The sequence below is a fragment of the Mustelus asterias genome, chromosome 8 (assembly GCF_964213995.1).
Source record: "Mustelus asterias chromosome 8, sMusAst1.hap1.1, whole genome shotgun sequence".
Classification (NCBI taxonomy): domain Eukaryota; kingdom Metazoa; phylum Chordata; class Chondrichthyes; order Carcharhiniformes; family Triakidae; genus Mustelus; species Mustelus asterias.
The window spans coordinates 13,241,232-13,258,017 of record NC_135808.1 but is presented as its reverse complement, the minus strand read 5'-3'; the positions used below and the strand labels follow the sequence as shown (position 1 = coordinate 13,258,017).

Here is a 16,786-nt window from a genome sequence, read left to right as displayed (position 1 = left end):
GGCACAGTGGTTAGCTCTGCTGCCTCACATCACAAGGGACCTGGGTTCAATTCAAGCCTCAGGTCACTGTCGGTGTGGGTTCTCCCCATGTCTGTGTGGGTTTCCTCCGGGTGCTCCGGTTTCCTCCCACAGTCCAAAGATGTACGGGTTATGTTGATTGGCCATGTTAAATTGCCCCTTAGTGTCAGGGGGATTAGCTGGGTAAATATGTGGGGTTACAGGAATAGGGCCTGGGTGGGATTGTGGTCGGTGCAGGCTCGATGGGCCGAATGGCCTCCTTCTGCACTGCAGGGATTCTATGATTCTATGATTCCCCGTCCCAGGACTGGGACCACAACATGTGTGCCATGCAGGACTCCCAAGCATGGCCTGCTCAGCTCCACCATTGTTTTTGGATTCTGGGCAACCACCCAAACCAAGCTTCCCCGCCCACACCCGTCTGCACAGTGGCACAGTGGTTAGCGCTGCTGCCTCACAGCACCTGGGACCCCGGTTTGGTTCCTAGCTAGGGAATCGAACCCACGCTGCCTGTGCAGAGTCTGCATGTTCTCCCCATGTTTGCATGGCACGATGGTTAGCACTGCTGCCTCACAGCGCCAGGGACACGGTTTCAATTCCCGATTTGGGTCACTGTGCGAAGTCTGCACCTTCTCCCGTGTCCGCGTGCATTTCCTCCAGGTGTTCCAGTTTCTTCCCACAGTCTAAAAGATGTGCTGGTTAGGTGCATTGGCCATGCTAAATTCTCCCTCAGTGTATCCCAACAGGCGCCGGAGTGTGGCGACTAGGTGATTTTCACAGTTACTTCATTGTAGTGTTAATGTAAACCTACTTATGACTAATAAATAAACTTTAAATTTTAAAAACCACCAACTCATACCTGGCCCCTCCATCAACTCTCCCAGCACAGACACGCAACTGTCACCTTCACTCTTGTGATTTCATAGACTTCCTACAGTGCAGAAGGAGGCCACAATCCCACCCAGGCCCTATTCCCGTAACCCCACGTATTCACCCTGTTAATCCCCTCAACACTAGGGCCAATTTAGCATAGCCAGTCAACCTAACCTGCACATCATTGGACTGTGGGAGGAAACCGGAGCACCTGGAGGAAACCCACGCAGACACGGGGAGAATGTGCAAATTCTACGCAGACAGTGACTTGAGGCCAGAATTGAACACGGGTTCCTGGCCCTGTGAGGCAGCAGAGCTAACCACTGTGCCGCCCTTTGTGCTCGACCCACTACCTACCTCTTCATGCCACTACCATCCCCCTTTGTCTCGCTTGCTCCACTCATTCCCATCCAGTCATGCTTCTGTCTCCGCCCCCCCGCCCCTCCCTGCTGGTTTTGGCTCCCATACAGCTGCTACAAGAAAGCACCGCAATCTCGCAGCAGCACTGTGAACTGTCGGCCAAAGAAGTGTCTACACACCTCAAAATGTGTGAATGAAGTGAAGGTTGCCAAGTGCACACCCCTTATATATGGTCGTGAAACAGACCAATCCAATGGTCTGCTGAAAGGCCATTCAGGTTTGGAGTGAGAACGTGATTCTGGCGCATCATAATTTTAATGATCATTTAGGAGGTGCAACGGGATGCTAATGTTGAATCCAAAAGGAAAATTCCAAACTAATTTCCCACCAGTGAGAAGCTACCTTTTGATATTGAGATATTAAGGGGTTAATATCTCATGCAACTACGAGCTTTTGCAAAAACCTGCTAAATCAGCAGTTTGGGTATGAAAGGCATAAATAACTTTAGCCTGCTGTGAGTTGATTTCAAAATGACAAGCTTAAGACATCTGTGATTAACGAACTTACCCATTAACAGTTCTCTTTCTTTCAACATAACCATATTACGACCTTGGATATGGTTAACCTGACTAGGACAAAGGGTGTCTTGTGATTAGCTATATTGCATCAGACCGCATGTGACCATGAGGATTGTAAAACTACATAAAGGGGGACTGTCCCATTATTGAGGGCGCCTTTGCTATCTGACTCCCAGCACTAAGTGGAAGTTACGTAGCAAAGGTTTGCCGGCTTGCATATGTAAAACGAATAAAGAACTTTCGAATCGGACAACAGTTGGTGTTTGTCTTTGTATCAAGGACGGAAGAGTCTCACGAAAAACAAACTTAACAATATCACTCCAAAATTTGGGCTCCACGCTCTCCAGGTGCTGGTGAGAGTGAAGCTACATGTTCCTTGGACCTTCCTGGGATACATTCACCTCTCACTGTGGTTCCAATTCTGCCTTCTACTGTAATAGACAAAACTGCTAACGGTGCTTTCATCAACATCTTGTTTGTCTTTAATCCTTCCATTGCATTGATACCTGTATCCAGTACCTGGACCACCTGAAATAAAGCAATCATTGAGTCCTCTATTCTTCGCGGCACTGCAGAATAGCCTGAAAGCTTCACAAGTGACTGTTTCCCTAGGAATTATTTTTCACGGTTGTAGATTTATGATCCGACAGGGTCTCCTTTCCTACCCAACCAAACACCCATTAGATCCAGAGCTTGTGTTTAAGTGGCACATCCAGCAATTTAGGTGTTCCAGAGATCCCAAAGAACAAAGAGAACAAAGAAAATAACAGCACAGGAACAGGCCCTTTGGCCCTCCAAGCCTGCACCGACCATGCTGCCCGACTGAACTAAAACCCCGTACCCTTCCAAGGACCGTATCTCTCTATTCCCATCCTATTCATGCATTTGTCCAGATGCCCCTTAAAACTCACTATCGTATCTGCTTCCACTACCTCCCCCGGTAGCGGGTTCCAGGCACCACCACTCTCTGTGTAAAAAACTTGCCTCGTACATCTCCTTTAAACCTTGCCCCTCGCACCTTAAACCTATGCCCCCAAGTAATTGACTCTTCCACCCTGGGAAAAAGCTTCTATCTACTCTGTCCATGCCCCTCATCATCTTGTAGACTTCTATCAGGTCGTCCCTCAAACTCCGTCGTTCCAGTGAGAACAAACCAAATTTCTCCAACCTCTCCGCATAGCTAACACCCTCCATACCAGGCAACATCCTGGTAAATCTTTTCTGCACCCTCTCCACATCCTCCACATCTTTCTGGTAGTGTGGCGACCAGAATTGAACGCTATATTCCAAATTATATTCCACTATATTCCAATTATATCCCCAAATTGAATTTTGTCAATCTTTTTCACAATCTCTTATTCCTCCATGCAATGAAAATGATCAAATTCTGACCAGACCTCAGACATTTAATAAATCATCTTTCTTGCAAATTTTATTCAAGAAGTCAAATATATTATTTATTCATAAAAGTGCATGAAGTACATTTTGAACTGTTTATAGGTCAGATTCTTTCAAGAAAATACATGCTTCATTACACCTCCAATTTATAGTGTACAATACATTCAAGTCAAACATGCAGACTCCGCACAAACAGTGACCCAAGCCAGGAATCGAACCTGGGTCCCTGGTGCTGAGGTAGCAGTGCTAACCACTGTGCCACCGTGCTGCCCTCTGATGTTGGGAGACAATTAAGCAATGGCCTATCCCCATTGCGCCTTCTCCCAAGCATTAGTGAATCCCTCAGCACGTAGTCCTGGATGTTGGAAAATGCCAGTCTGCAACACGCAAATTGTGGACAATTTTTTGCACTTGAAGATCAAAAGGCTTTCAGGCAGACAAAACAGGAGATTTGATGATCTTCCAGCTGTGGTTGGCCAGCGTGCATCCCTGAATCGTGGAGCTGTCGGGAACAAATCTTAACAAAAAATACTCAAATCTCTTTCCAGACCAGTTTTGCCGAGGCATCTTCCAGAAGGACACGGGCAAAGGTCTCTTTCCCACAGCAGCCACCTTGAGGACTGTGTGTGAGAATGCAGTGTGTAAGAAGGATTTAATGGGGGGAGCCCTTCTCACCACCAGCAAACTATGGGGGGAATTTTCCTGGCACGTCTGCCCAAGGTTCGTTCGATCCTGCTGAGGCCAACAGAAAATTCTGTTCCCTGAGCCTCGTCCGCCCCCAGAATTGGGGCGGCGTGCCGGTAAAATTCCGGCCTATGTCTTGTTGCTTTTTAAAAAGTTCAGCCAAGGAAGCATTCTACTAAATGATTTTAACAGTCTGAAGCATGTTAGGAGCATTATCCCGGCAAATTGTATAACTTCCTAAAGCCGTAATTATAATGTCTGAAGTATGCTAGTAGTTTGTAGGTTTCAACAGAAAAAGAAAAGACTTGGTTTGCATACATAGATTCAAAGTAACATACAACATGTTTTATTGAAAGGGATGTGCTTCACTCTGCATAGAATACAAAACTGACAATAAAACAGCAGCCTTGAACACACTCTAGTGACATCACCATCAAATCCTGTGATCAGCTCTTAAAGCAACCTGCAACCTTTTTAAAATAAATAACATCCCTCCCCCTTTACTTCTGTTGTCATGAGAACAAGTTATGAGAATGTTATACGTAGGATCAATAATACGCTAAATCTCTGCAGTCGATCAGGAGAACATCTTTTCCTCTATGTTTGCAATGTTTAAAATGTATTTATTGGTGCCACAAGTAGGCTTACATTAACACTGCAATGGAATTACTGTGAAAATTCCCGAGTCGCCACACTCCAGCATCTGTTTGGGTACACTGAGGGAGAATTTTAGCATGGCCAATGATCTAACCAGCATGTTTTTCTGATTGTGGGAGGAAACCAGAGCACCTGGAGGAAACCCACACGGACACAGGGAGAACATGCAGACTCCACACAGACCGTGATCCAAGCCTGGAATCGAACCTGGGTCCCTGGCACTGTGAGGCAGCAGTGCTAACCACTGTACCACCCAAATATTCTTGAATTTGGTTGTGCTTGACTGTAGAAATATGATTTGGAGCTTTAGTAGATACTTCTCTTGGAACTAATTCTGCATCATTTTCACGTGTTATAGCAGCATAGACACAATCATCAGGCAACTCAGATTCAACTAAGCCTTCAGCAGTAATATTCACAACCCTAAGGACTAAAGAAGTTGCTACTTCTGGAGTTGATTTTGAGAAATCATTTTGAGGCGGCAACAATTGATCAGCATGGCATCACCAAAATAATTCATCCTCGGTTTGAACCATGTAAGAAATTGAACCTGATTTTGCTAAACCTGCAGATGGTACTCATTTCTCACTCGTGGCATAATTACGCACTAACACTCGATATTCTTGTTGAAATTAGTGTTATTTGGCCCTTACTTCTCATCTAGCAACCTGAGATTGTTGTTAATGCTCTACTATCTCTGAAGTTTCTGGAGGTAGTAACTAATCAAACATAATTCTCAATTTTCTCTCTGAGATACCAAAAGGCTATTCGCAGGACCTGATAATGAGCCTTGTACTTTTGAAGCTTTTAAAGAATGTTTCAAGGATTGTACAAACCTTTCAGCTAATGCATTGGTCGATGGATGATAAGCTTTGGATTTTATATGCTGAATACCATTTACTTTGAGATAATCCTCAAAATTTTGTGAAGTAAACTGTGAACCATTATCACTAACAACCTATTCTGGTTTACCGCACCTTGCAAAAATTTTGTCAAGTTTTTCAATGGCTTGTTCAGCTGTAGTAGATCTCATGATACCAACTTCTGGCTACTTTTAGTGGGCATCAATTATGACTATGAACATCTAACCCTCAAAAAGGACCACAAGATCTACATGCGATCATTTTCATGGCATTTCAGGCCATTCCTAAGGATGTAAAGGAGATCCTGGGTGGTAAATTTCCTATCCATGCACAAGATTGACACTGTTTCAATTCTTGCATTCCAGTTATTGTTCCTTTCAATACCATATCCATCGCCTTCCCCATCACAGAAACATTTCCGGTATGCCTCTGAACTTGAGAAGCTGTCACAAGCAAATGATCTACTCGCGTAAAACAAAGAATATTGGCAAAACTAGTTGGTGGCATCTGCTCAATAGGTGAAGGTAAGCATGATAATGCATCAGCATTAGTTTGGCACTCTGATTAGTGACATTTTATATCGTAGGATTGTGCAGATAAGATCAGTGGCAATTGACGAGCAGCTAACAAACGCATGCCTTTATACAACCCAAAATTGTATTTCAGGGTTGATGCTTGGTCAATAATGTAAAATGGCGACCATACAAATAATGATGAAACTTCCATGCACCAAAAATTATACTGTGATGATGCTTCATCACAGTAAATGATGAACCATTGTGATTATCAACTTAGTACAACGTGCCGTAACTTTGCCAAGGTGGGGTCCGAGTCTGAATTTGTTTGGCTGATGCTGACAGAGTGTCCATGAAGTTTAATGTCATAATGATTTTGTCCGTCTTTGGAGGTGAGGGTAGGTTGGTGGGTAGCGGTAGGCAGCTCAAAGCAACGAGCATAATCAAGGACCCCACGCACCCTGGACATTCTGTCTTCCACCTTCTTTCACCCGGAAAAAAATACAAAAGTCTGAGATCACATCGCATTTGGAATACTGCGTCCAGTTCTGGTCGCCACACTACCAGAAGGACGTGGAGGCTTTGGAGAGAGTACAGAGGAGGTTTACCAGGATGTTGCCTGGTATGGAGGGGCTTAGTTATGAGGAGAGATTGGGTAAACTGGGGTTGTTCTCCCTAGAAAGACGGAGGATGAGGGGAGACTTAATAGAGGTGTATAAAATTATGAAAGGCATAGATAGGGTGAACGGTGGGAAACCTTTCCCCAGGTCGGTGGTGACATTCACGAGGGGTCATAGGTTCAAGGTGAAGGGGGGGAGGTTTAACACAGATATCAGAAGGACGTATTTTACACAGAGGGTGGTGGGGGCCTGGAATGTGCTGCCAGGCAAGGTGGTGGAAGCGGACACACTGGGAACGTTTAAGATTTATCTAGATAGCCATATGAACGGAGTGGGAATGGAGGGATACAAAAGAATGGTCTAGTTTGGACCAGGGAGCGGCGCGGGCTTGGAGGGCCGAAGGGCCTGTTCCTGTGCTGTATTGTTCTTTGTTCTACCAACCGGCTCAAGAACAGTTTCTTCCCTGTTGCCATCAGACTTTTGAGTGGACCTACCTTATATTAAGCTTATCTTTCTCTGCACCCTAGCTATGACTATAACACAGGTATAGCAGATAATAAAGAAAGTGAATGGAATAGAATATAAACGTAAGGAAATATTGTTGCAACTATACAAGGCATTGGTGAGGCCACACCTGGAGTATTGTGCAGTTTTTGAGGAAAGATGTAGGGCATTGGAGGCAGTTCAGAGGCGGTTCACTGGATTGATTCCCAAGATGAGAGGTTTTATCATATGAGGAGAGATTTAGGCCTATACTCTCCGGAATTTAGAAGAATGAGGGGAGATCAAATTGAGGTATTCAAGATGGTAAAAGGTATGGATAAAGTAGATATGGAGTGAATGCTTCCGCTGGTGGGGAATTCTAGGACGAGAGGTCATTGTTTTAAATTTGCTACCCCTTAGCCTAAGACTGAGTTGAGGAGAAACTACTTCTCCCAAAGGGTTTTCAATCTGTGGAATTTACTACCTCAAAGTGTGGTGGATGCTGGGACATCCCATGAAGGATCTAAAAAAATGGAGTGAGAGAGAGAGAAGATCTAGTTAAATACCAGAGCAGGCTCGAGGGGCTGAATGGCCTACTCTTGCTCCCAGCTTCTTTTGTTGACACCAAGCTCCAGCGACTGCAGCAGGAGCAGATTCTGCAAGCTTTCTTGGAGTGGGGACTGTTTTCCCCTGTTCCTCTCTGGCCTTCCTTTGAGAATGAAGAACTTTGGTATTCATCTTTTTCACATCCAATTTGCTGCCAGCTCTGCAGGAATGTCCAGGTACAACCATGTGCTGTTGAAGTTATCAACCAGGGAGGACAACCTGGAGGTCGCCAGCAGCCACTGAAGCTGCGGAAGAATGGCTAGCCATTCGCTGTTCGAGCCGGGGCACAAACATTAATAAACCAGGAACTTCTTGAAATGACAGAATCCAGTCAGTCTATCCCTGAAAAATAGGGAAGTCAATTTGCCGATTTTGGTTGGCCTGTCGGAAAATTATTATTTATTATTATTATGTCCATTCTCAGAGGGCTCAGAAGCTGGAGGTTCCTGATGTGGTTGGAGATGATTCAGTTCTTGCAATTCTCTGCCACCCTTCAACAAATTAAATATATTAATTACATGCATTGACTAAACGTTCACACATAGACAGATGGAAACATAGATAGGATAGAGCGAGACAGAGAGGTAGAGAAAAGGAGAATGGCAGAGAGAGCAAAATGGAAAAAAAACAAAAATGGGACTAAAGCAGATGATAATCTGCTCAACCAGATAAAAACTGGGAGAAAATGTCTTAATTATATTAAATGTCCATAAATGAAATGACTGATCCGTCTAGACCAGGTTTGTCTATTTTCTTCACTCAGACAGCCAGATTTGCATGTTTTTCTCAACCGAGGCCAACAAGCAAATTTCAGAAAGTTAAGAGTGGGGGGGAAAGTTCTCCTGGCCCTCCCACCATGGGAATCGTAGTGGGCGGGGAGTGGACCAGGTAAAAGTCCATTGACCTCGAGCGGGATTCTCCAGTTTTGGAGCGAACTTGGCTGGAAAATCCCACCCAAGGTTTGGCACAATGACAAACTGAATTTCAAAGGAAAAAAAATAGGTTATTAAGGAAATAAATAATTGCTGAGCTAATGTACAACAATGGCAGGAAATCCTGCTACAAGAGGGCCAGAAAATCACAACCAAAGGCTTTGAATAAGACGGCACGGTAGCACAGTGGTTAGCACTGCTGCTTCACAGCTCCAGGGACCTGGGTTCGATTCCCGGTTTGGGTCACTGTCTGTGTGGAGTTTGCACATTCTCCTCGTGTCTGCGTGGGTTTCCTCCGGGTGCTCCAGTTTCCTCCCACAGTCCAAAGATGTGCAGGTTAGGTTGATTGGCCATGCTAAAAATTGCCCTTAGTGTCTTGAGATGCGTAGGTTAAAGGGATTAGTGGGTAAAATATATGCGGGTAGGGCCTGGGTGGGATTGTGGTCGGTGCAGACTCGATGGGCCGAATGGCCTCTTTCTGTGCTGTAGGGTTTCTATGATTTCTATGAATAAGGTGTAAAACATTCAAAGGGTAAGGCAGATGTGAACTTTGCATTTACATTCTAAAAGGTGGACTTACGAAATGAATATTATTAAGTCAGACTTCGGAAGAGATTAGTTCAGATAAGTGAAGATCAAAAGGGAAAATCTATGTCAGAATCATTCAACCTATGCAAGTGTAGCTATTTAAGCCAACAGCAAAAATAGGTGCTTTAACTCTTAGCAAGTTGTGCCTGTGGAGTAAGCCTGCCTTGAAAAGCCAGTTTTGTTCTGCCTCAGAACAAACCAAAAGAGATATAACTGCCTGGTGTGGTGGTAACTACTACTGGATTAAAAAATACTTTTAACTACGTATAAGATGTTGTGGAATTTTGAGGACAATAAACACTTAAGTTTTTAAGTTTTATTTTATTATTGTCACAAGTAGGCTTACATCAATGCTGCCATGAAGTTACTTTGTAAATCCCCCAGTCACCACAGTCCAGCGCCTGTTCGGGTACACTGAGGGAGAATTTAGCATGGCCAATGCACCCTAACCATCACATCTTTCAAATTGTGAGAGGAAGCCAGAGCACTTGGAGGAAACTCACACAGACACAGGGAGAGGTGCAAACTCCACACAAGCAGTCACCCAAGTCAGGAATCAAACAGTAATGAAATAAAAGTGTTTGGAACTTGTTAATGTTAGTTATACTGTTAGTGATACTGTGTATAACCATTGTTTTAGCTAAGTGTACTTCTAGTTGACTTTATTGTTGTTTATCTTATTGTTTAATAGACAATTATTTCATTTAAAATCATCACAAGACGTCTGGGACATCATTATCTGGATTTCAAATCTTTGGTCACATTATATCAAATTGCAAAATAGAGTTGAGGGCAGTTGCTTCAAATTTCCTTTTTGGGATTTGAAATAGCCTAGCATTTACCATCATAAACCCAGTGGGATGTTTGCCTGTGTGTACATGGTGTATGTCAGTATATGCCAAGGTTAAGCATAGTAATTTAATCAAAAACCTTTAAAGAATTTACATTAATGTGAATAAAATACCTCTGCATCTTGATTTCCGGCACCGATGTCTCTATCTTCCTTTCTGCCTATAATAAATAAAATGATCTCTTGAAAAATTCCGTTACTTAATAGAATATTATGAGAAGTTAAGTCTGCTTCATCACCAGTTCCGTCAAAAGGTTACAATGGCCTCTGATGTGCACAGGTACTTTTGTGCCTTACTATGGGGAAGGTACTACCATGGCTCAGCCTCCCCTGACAATGAGCCATCAATGAAGAATTTTCCCATCTGGTCCCAGAAATAACATTCCGGGGCATTTTCAATCAGTGCAGATTGAGAAACTGTGTAAACCTGGCCCGTGATTTTAGCTGGATAGATATTCCTGAGCTCAGGGAGCACGGAGCCTGGGTGCAGACTTCCAATGTGCATTGAGAGTCAGAACAGAAAAATCTGCTCCGCTCTTCACATGCACAAAAACAGAAAATGCTGGAAAAGCTCAGCAGGCCTGACAGCATCTGTGGAGAGTGAATAGAGCCAACGTTTCGAGTCTGGATGACGCTTTGTCAGAACTGAAAGCAAGGAAAATCGGATGAGAGTTACACTGTGAGGATGGGGTGGGGGCTCTAATTGGACAAAGAAAATGTAAATGATGAAGAAGGAGGCTGAGAAATGTGCTACAAGTGTCCATTAACTGATCAAAATGTGTGAATGGCAGAACAGAGTTGCAGATAGTTGAGGGACTTCCTGAGGAATCTGGCAGCTGCCCTGAAGTGGTGTGGGGAGAAGGGGAGGGGGGGGTGGGTTCGTGTTGGTTGGCTACAAGATGGAGAGAGACATTTGAGAAGTGGGAAATAGATGTAAGACTGAATAGTGATAACACTCTACATCGGAGAGACCAAACACACACTGGGTGGCCGCTTTGCAGAACATCTTTGGTCCACCCGCAAGCAGGTCTGAACATTGAGTTCAACAACTTCAGAGCAGGAACTCTCCCCTCCACCTTCATCCCATTTCCATTTGTTTCATTTCATTTTTTTTCACTTCATTCATCCATTTTTATCACTTTCCAGTCTCACTTCCATTTTTCCACTTCTCAAATCTCGCTCTCCACCTTGCCTCAGGGCAGACGTCACATTTCTTTTGTCTTTTAAAAAGCGTTTAGACAGTTACATGGATAAGATGAGTATAGAGGGATCTGGGCCAAATGCGAGCAATTGGGACTAGCTTCGGGGTTTAAAAAAAAAGGGTAGTATGGACAAGTTTGGCCAAAGGGCCTGTTTCCATGCTGTAAACCTCTATGACTTCTCAGGCAACAATCTGTACCTCTGTTCTGCCATTCATACATTCCGATCAATTAATGGACACTTATAGCACCTTTCCGAGCCTTCATCATCACTATTTACATTTCTTTTGTCCAATTACAAATTCCCCCCACCCACCCTTACCTTTCAAATCTCATCTTATTTTTCCTACTTTCAGCTCTGAAGAAGTCATCCAGACTCGAAATGTTGGCTCTATTGTCCCTCCACAGACGCTATCAGACCTACTGACCTAAACTGTTTTAGTTTCAGAATTCAGCATCCACAGTATCTTGCCCCCACTTTACATACCTACTTACTCCCCGAGAAAGATCGTGCTCTCTCATTTTGATTCACAGGATTAATGTTGTGAGTCCCTGCTCTCAGTGTGGGATTCCGCATTCCAGCACGCCCCGTCCATGATTTTCCAAACATTTCAAAGGAATGACTGGCCACTCGTTTGGGAGTTCATTTCCCAATTTCTATAACTGCCCCCAAAGTGCAAGGTTGCTTCTCCTCCCCGCTACCCTGCCCAATAGAGACTACATATCCTGTCCAAGAGAAACAATGTGGAAAATGTTTTTCAATTCATTTGATCACCTTCTCCCTGGACTCCTACACTAGCAATTTCTCATTGCAGCTTCCAGTAAACTATCTCAAAGAACAAAGAAAAGTACAGCACAGGAACAGGCCCATCGGCCCTCCAAGCCTATGCCAATCATGATGCCCTAGCTAAACTAAAAAAAAACCTTCTGCCCTTACTCGGTCCATATCCCTCTATTCATGTAGCCATCCAGATGCCTCTTAAGTATTGCTAATGTGCCTGCCTCCACCACCTCCTCTGGCAGCGCTTTCCAGGCATCCACCACTCTCTGCGTGAAAAACTCCCCCCGCACATCTCCCTTCAACTTTCCCCTCACCTTGAACCTGTGCCCCCTTGTAATTGACACTTCCACTCTTGGAAAAAGCCTCTGACTATCCACCCTGTCAATGCCTCTCATAGTTTTGTAGATCGCTACCTGGTCTCCCCTCAGCCTCCGTCTTTCCAGTGAAAACAATCCTATTTTTTGCAACCTGTCCTCATAACCAACACCCTCGAGACCAGGCAACATCCTGGTGAACCTTCTTTGCACTCTCTCCAAAGCTTCCACGTCCTTCTGGTAGTGTGGTGACCAGAACTGCACATAATGCTCCAAATGCAGCCTAACCAAGGTTACAATAACTCAGTCAGATCACCCCAGGAGATATTTCTTTTTCAGGTTCTGTGCACTCATATTGCTGCACACAGCATCATCACCAAGTCAGTACAACCTAGTCAGTTCCATCCCTCACCTTATACAAAATGATCTTGTGCAAACACGAAAGGTTGGGGAATAAGTACTACGCTCATGAATTTCCTTTGCAATTGTTCCATGTTAAAAATTAACACTGGCAATCTACACAAACATCCACTCCCTCCATCACCGACGCTCAGTAGGAGCAGTGTGTACTATCTACAAAATCACTGCAGCAATTCACCAAAAATTATAGACAGCACCTTCCAAACACACGACCACTTCCATCTAAAAGGACAAGGGCAGCAGATACATGGGAGCACCACCACCCTGCAAGACTCCTCCAACTCCCCACCTCAAGCTGCTCACCATCCTGACTTGGAAATATATCGCCGTTCCTTCACAGTCGCTGGGTCAAAATCCTGGAATTCCCACCCTAATGGCATTGTGGGCCAACCCACAGCACCTGGACTGCAGCGTTTCCAGAAGGCAGCTCACCACCACCTTCTCAAGGGCAGCAAATGCTGCCCAGCCAGTGATGCCCACGTCCCATTAATTAGTTTTTAAAAAATCACTCGTCTTACTTTTAAAAATAGTACCACTTGCTAAAGCTTTCATTATAATTGGATTCCTTAGACAGTGATCAGACTGAATGCTTGGACGCATGTGATACTTACGGTAGCAAATTGTAGCGACTGCCAGAAAAGCGACTGCGAAGACGATTAATACTGAGCCAAATATGCTCCAATTTAAATAGATGATGTGGCAACCCTGATCTGAAAAATTTACAGCAATAAATTTATTCACATTGAATATCTTCGTATCATGCTTGCATTTATACAACTTTATCATCGTAGAACATCCCACGTGCAACACAGGTGATAACAAAGAACATTTGACACTCAGCTACTTAAGGGAAGATTAAGTCAAGTGACCAAAGCTTAGAAGAAGAATCCCTACAGTGCAGAAGGAGGCTATTCGACCCATCGAGCCTGCACCATTAACAATCCCACCCAGGCTCCATCCCCACAGCCCCATGAATTTACCCCCCTATTCACCGTAAAACTAGGGGCAATTTAGCATGGCCAATCCACCTAACCCACACATCTTTGAAGGGTTGGAGGAAACTGGGGGACCCGGAGGAAATCCACGCAGACATGGAGAGAACATGCAAACTCCACACAGTGACCCAAGCCGAGAATCGAACTCGGGTCCCTGGCGCTGTGAGGCAGCAGTGCTAACCACTGTGCCACCCATAAAGCATTACTGTTTAAAGCATTAGTTTTTAAGGAACGACTTTAAGGAGGAGAGAGACAGAGAGAGTGGAGAGGTTATCATAGAATCCCTACAGTGCAGAAGGAGGCCATTCAGTCCATCAAGCCTACACCGTCAACAATGCCACCCAGACTCTATCCCCATAACCCCACATATTTACCCTGTTAGTCCCCCTGACACTAAGGGGCAATTTAGCATGGCCAATCCAACTAACCCGCACATCTTTGGACTTTTTAGGAGATAATTCTAGAGTTTTGAGTAGATGTCATCATTCAACCAAATGCCAGTTTCCCATCAACATCATCCTTTATTGTGAACTAAACCGTCAGGTAGTCTTCACCTTGGGGACTACAATATCGGCAAGGCCAGCTGTATGTGTTCTCAGGTGGAAATGTAAAAAGAAATATAGAACATACATAGAAACCCTACAGTACAGAAAGAGGCCATTCGGCCCATCGGGTCTGCACCGACCACAATCCCACCCAGGCCCTACCCCCATATCCCTACATATTTACCCGCTAATCCCTCTAACCTACACATTTCAGGACGCTAAGGGCAATTTTTAGCACGGCCAATCAACCTAACCCACACATTTTTGTACTGTGGGAGGAAACCGGAGCACCCGGAGGAAACGCACGCAAACACGAGGAGAATGTGCAAACTCCACACAGACAGTGACCCAAGCCGGGAATCGAACCCTGGTCCCTGGAGCTGTGAAGCAGCAGTGCTAACCACTGTGCTACCGTGCCGCCCCATATGAAAGGATATCAGGAGCAAGCAGGAGAATGGCATCAATCGAAGTTGACCACTGCTACTGATGCACAGTTGGTGAGTCAACTTATCAATTCCTGTTGTGGGATATTCTATGATCACAAGATTACTAACAGGACATTTGTCATATCTGTGCTCATTCATCCAGATCATAGGCGTGTGAAACTTCTGCTTCCAACTTAAAGAATATTCGAGAAACCATTTTTATCTTTGAGTGAAGAATGCAACTGTACATTTTAAAATAAATTTCCTATCACCAGTTTTAACCAAACCTTGTCATCTTCTTTCGTTGAAGTCGTGTCTCAGATTAACCCTTTCTCACTGAATAGAAACATAAACATAGAAGATAGGAGCAGGGAGAGGCCATTTGGCCCTTCGAGCCTGCTCCGCCATTCATTACGATCATGGCTGGTCATCCAACTCAATAGCCTAATCCTGCTTTTTCCCCATAACCTTTGATCCCATTCACCCCAAGTGCTATATCCAGCCGCCTTTTGCATACATTCAATGTTTTGGCATCAACTACTTCCTGTGGTAATGAATTCCACAGGCTCACCACTCCTTGGGTGAAGAAATGTCTCCTCACCTCCGTCCTAAATGGTCTACCCGGAATCCTCAGGCTGTGATCCCTGGTTCAGAACTCCCCCACCATCGGGAATATCCTCCCTGCATCTACCCTGTCTAGTCCTGTTAGAATTTTATCAGTCTCAATGAGATCCCCCTTCATTCGCCTGAACTCCAGTGAAAACAATCCTAACCTAGTCAATGTCTCCTCATACATCAGTCCTGCCATCCCCAGAATCAGCCTGGCAAACCTTTGCTGCACTCCCTTGAGAGCAAGAAGATCCTTCCTGAGAAAAGGAGACCAAAACTGCACATAATACTCTAGGTGTGGCCTCACCAAGGCCCTGTGTAATTGCAATAACACATCCCTGCTCCTGTACTCAAAACCTCTCGCAATGAAGGCCAACATACCATCTGCCTTCTTTACTGCCTGCTGCACCTGCATGCTTACCTTCAGTGACTGGTGCACAAGGACACCCCGGTCCCGCTGCACACTCCCTCTCCAAATTTACAGCCATTCAGGTAGTAATCTGCAGTCTTGTCTTTGCTTCCAATGGTTTGCCCACTCATCCAACCTGTCCAGATCATTCTGAAGGATCTCTGCAACCTAGTCACAGTTCACCCTCCCACCCAACTTGGTATCATCTGCAAACTTTGAGATGTTACATTTTGTTCCCTCATCTAAATCATGAATATATATTGTGAATAGCTGGGGTCCCAGCACCGATCCCTGTGGCACCCCACTAGTTACTGCCTGCCAATTTGAAAAGCACCCATTAATTGCTACTCTTTGTTTCCTCTCTGCCAACCAGTTTTCTATCCACCTCAATGCACTTCTACAAATCCCATGCGCTTTAATCTTGCACAATAATCTCTTATACGAGACTTCATCAAACGCTTTCTGAAAGTCCAAATATACCATATCGACTGGCCTCCCCTTGTCAACACTACTAGTTCCATCGTCAAAGAATTCTAACAGATTTGTCAAGCATGATTTCCCCTTCATAAATCCATGCTGATTCTGTCTGATCCTGCCACTGCTTTCTAAATGCTCTGCTGTAAAGTCCTTGATAATGGATTCGAGAACTTTCTGCACTACCGATGCTAAGCTTACTGGTCTATAATTCCCTGTATTCTCTCTACCCCCTTTTCTGAATATTGGAGTGACATTCGCTACCCTCCAATCTGCAGAGACTGTTCCAGAGTATATAGAATCCTGGAAGGTGACCATCAATGCATCCACTATTTCTAGAGCCACTTCCTTAAGTACTCTGGGAAGTAGATTATCAGGCCCTGGGGATTTATCTGCCTTCAATCTCATCAACTTTCCCAGCAACATTTCTCTAATATTAATCTCCCTCAGTTCTTCCCTCACTAAATCTTGCATTCTCCAACATTTCTGGCATCTGATTGTCCTCGCAAAGATGGTTGACACCTAACACAAGGAAACCCACGGTATCGGATGAAATACCAGATTTATAAGCCACTCAATTCTGTTCTTCA

General features: G+C 44.5%; 1 long non-coding RNA gene across 1 annotated transcript in view; it reads right to left on the bottom strand.

The window, feature by feature from the left end:
• Positions 1-16,786, bottom strand: part of LOC144496867 (uncharacterized) — an 825,626-nt gene that overhangs the window by 545,480 nt on the left and 263,360 nt on the right. Inside the window, exon 2 of the long non-coding RNA XR_013498453.1 lies at positions 4,566-4,605. This is a non-coding gene — a long non-coding RNA (uncharacterized LOC144496867). The remainder of the gene's footprint in view (positions 1-4,565; positions 4,606-16,786) is intronic.